Raw genomic sequence first — 3,344 nt, 5'->3', positions numbered from 1 at the left:
CGATCCCGTTGCCGGTCCCGGTCCAGTACGGGCGCGACACTGAGGGTTGTGATCCGTTGCCGGACACGAAAAAAGACAAAAAGGAAAAAAAAAAAAAAAGATGACCGGTAAGGGGATCTTAACCCTTGACTTGGTGTTGTCAGCACCACGCCCAGCCAGTGAGCAAACCGGCCATCCCTATATGGGATCCGAACGCGGGGCCTTGGTGTTATCAGCACCGCACTCTACCAAGTGAGCCACAGGCCAGCCCCTTCATTATAAAGTCTTGATCAGGAATTTCATATAGCCATTTCAAGCACAAAACCTGACATAAAAAATTATGTTCAGCGAAGTAAGCTCAAATTTTCTCATTAAAAACTTTGAAAACATCTTATTTGGGAGTTCTGTACAAGTTCGATATTTAGTATCTTCCCTAAAACCTAATATTTTCTCTTGTAGTGATTATGCAATATGAGAATATATAATGGATTTTTAAATCAAATTCCATATGAATGGCCCCAAATCCTCTTCACTATCCCTCGGTGTACCTTACAAACAGGATCATTTTCTAAGAATAAAATGACATGGGAAAGGTAGGAAATGTTACTTTAGGAGATGGTGAGCCAGTCCTGTGAAAAGCTGAGGGAAGAACATCCAGCCTCAGAAATAGCAAGTGCTGCGACCCTAAGGCAGGGAAGGTCACCACAGGCCAGAGGTGAGAGTCACCACAGGCTAGTGCTGACAGGAGGGAGGGGTCATGCCAGGTCCCACACTGTGGAGTTTAACCAAGAGCAGATAGAGGCCACTGCATGGATTTTAAGCAAAGGTGTGACTAATCTGTGCATGCAGCGTACGGAATGGAATACTGTACGGAAGTACAACAGTGGAAAGGGAAAGGTCACCTAGGAAGTCACCATGGGAGGCCAGGTGACAGATGAAGAGAGGAGCAAGTCATTCCATGAAGCATTTCAGAGGCAGGATCAATAGGACTGGCTGTGGGGGGAAGGCTGAGGCTCAGGGAGCATGCTTGTAGTTTTTGGTTTGAGCAGCTGAGTTGGCGGTAGAGACATTTACTGGGCAAGACTGAAGGGAGGGACAGTTTTAGAGAGAGGCTTTTGGGACAAATAATTCATATTTTTCCACAAAGTGCCAAGAAAGAATCTGTAGATTACAAGAGATGAAAGACGCACGTCAGTCATTCATTCGGCTCCCGCCACACAGTGAAATATCTACAGACGAAGTGATGTAGTTTTGGATTTGCTTCAAAATAATTCAAGTGTGGGGGCGGCCCGGTGGCGCACTGCTACAGTGCGCTGCTTGGGAGTGCGGCGGCGCTCCCGCCGAGGGTTCGGATCCCACATACAGACCAGCCGCTCACTGGCTGAGCGAGGTGCGGGTGCAACTCCGAGGGTTGCGATTCCGTTGCCGGTCCCAGTCCGGTACGGGTGCGACACTGAGGGTTGCGATCCGTTGCCGGTCACGAAAAAAGACGAAAGAAAGGAAAAAAAAAATAATAATAATTCAAGTGTGGGCCGGCCCGTGGCTCACTCGGGAGAGTGCGGTGCTGATAACACCAAGGCCCCGGGTTCGGATCCCATATAGGGATGGCCGGTTGGCTCACTGGTTGAGCGTGGTGCTGACAACACCAAGTCAAGGGTTAAGATTCCCTTACCAGTCATCTTTTAAAAAATAAAATAATTTTTAAAAAAGGGAGAGTGTGGTGCTGAAAATAATTCAAGTGGGAAGGCAGGAGGAGCAAGGAGAGGTATAGATGGAACACAAGACTGGTCATGAATCGATAATCGTTTTTAAAAAAGATGACCTCCTTTGGAATCTCTTCTTGCCCTGGCAGCTCTCTTCCCGTTTTCTGAACTCTACAATCCTTCTCTCTCTTTAGCTACAGTTTTTGCCACTCTTGGGGCTTCAAAGAGGGCTTTCCTTCCCCCCTCCTAGGGGCTACTTCCCTATGCAAAACAATGTTTCCAGAGATTGTGGGCCCCATGGACAGGAATTGCTTGTGTTGGTCACCGTGCATTCCCAGCACCCAGTATTATGCCAAGCACAGAGTTGGCACTCGATACATATGGGTTCTGTGAGAGAACTTCCTGAAGCCACTAGGAGGGTAACCAGTTGCCTATCCAAGTGCTTAAGTACCCCAACCTACAGCTAGAAAGTATCTGTGGACTTCCCTTCATACAGATAAATATTATTACTTTCACTTTACAGATGGATAGCTGAATTGGTCCAGATAATCCAAGATCAGAATTATTTCACCTAAAATAGTCTTTCCATTCCTTAGACATATTTTTTTAAAGCCAAGAAGTAGAAGCTATGGGAAAATCCAGCATACAAAGAGACCACTGCCCATGTCACTTAGCATTTCTTGAAAATATGATGAATTTAACTGATGTAGAACAGCCTTCCCGGATAAATCCAACAATAAATATTTTAGTTTCCTGAAAACAAAACAAGAAACAAGCAAAATAACTCTTCTTGGCTTGAAATGTAAGAATTCTTTTCTGGTAGCTCAGCCTAGGCTTTTTTGCATATGTGCTTTTAGGATAAGAGCAGAGATTGGTGCACTCTGCACAGCAATCTCGGACACTTAACATTCATTAAGTAATAATGAAACAGGAGACCTGGATTTTTTATTTCTCCTGGGTCTGCTCCTCACTTAAGTGACCTTGGACAGATCCATTCCTTCCCTCATATCTGATTTCCATTTACGTTTCAGGATAACGTTTATGAGGAAGATGCTTTGTGAGATCTTGATTACTAACAGTAGTTAGTGCCTTTCATCTGTGAAATTTATCTCCTTCACTACCACGGGATGTCTGCACGACACTTTCATTGAAAACCTTCACACACAGTTGTGGAGCGTTGTCAATACCATCTAGGGACGGTTCAGATGTCCTAAGGCCCATCAACTAACAATTGAGGACAACTTGAGCCATGAAAAGTCTGTTTCTTATGCTACTGAGAGCTGGAAACCGGTGACTGTCATGATCCCCAGACCACGTTTTCCTCATTTCTGCAGTTTTCAGTCTCTTCTAAACTGTGCAGGAGCTGCTGACAACATCGATTACCCTCTATTTGGCGATTCCTTTGCAAAGCGATCCCACGGAACACCGAGATGGACGCAAGGGCCGCACCGGCTGGTAGGACGAGCTGCGGGGACGGGCACTCGGGCCCTGGTGCAGTTGTCCGTGTGTTCCATACGTCGTTTTAGAGCCTTACAAAACACAGCCATCTTGCATCAGGCACCCCGGCCCAGGCAGAGGGCGAGCCCCGCGCCCTCGGGCCCGGAGACCGCCGCCCGCCAGGGACCCTCCCGGCCGGGGCCGGCGTTCCAGCGGATGAACTTG

Source organism: Galeopterus variegatus, unplaced genomic scaffold (assembly GCF_000696425.1).
Source record: "Galeopterus variegatus unplaced genomic scaffold, G_variegatus-3.0.2 Scaffold2162, whole genome shotgun sequence".
NCBI classification, from domain to species: Eukaryota; Metazoa; Chordata; class Mammalia; order Dermoptera; family Cynocephalidae; genus Galeopterus; species Galeopterus variegatus.
The sequence above is the reverse complement of the archived record's forward strand: the minus strand, read 5'-3'. Positions refer to the sequence as shown.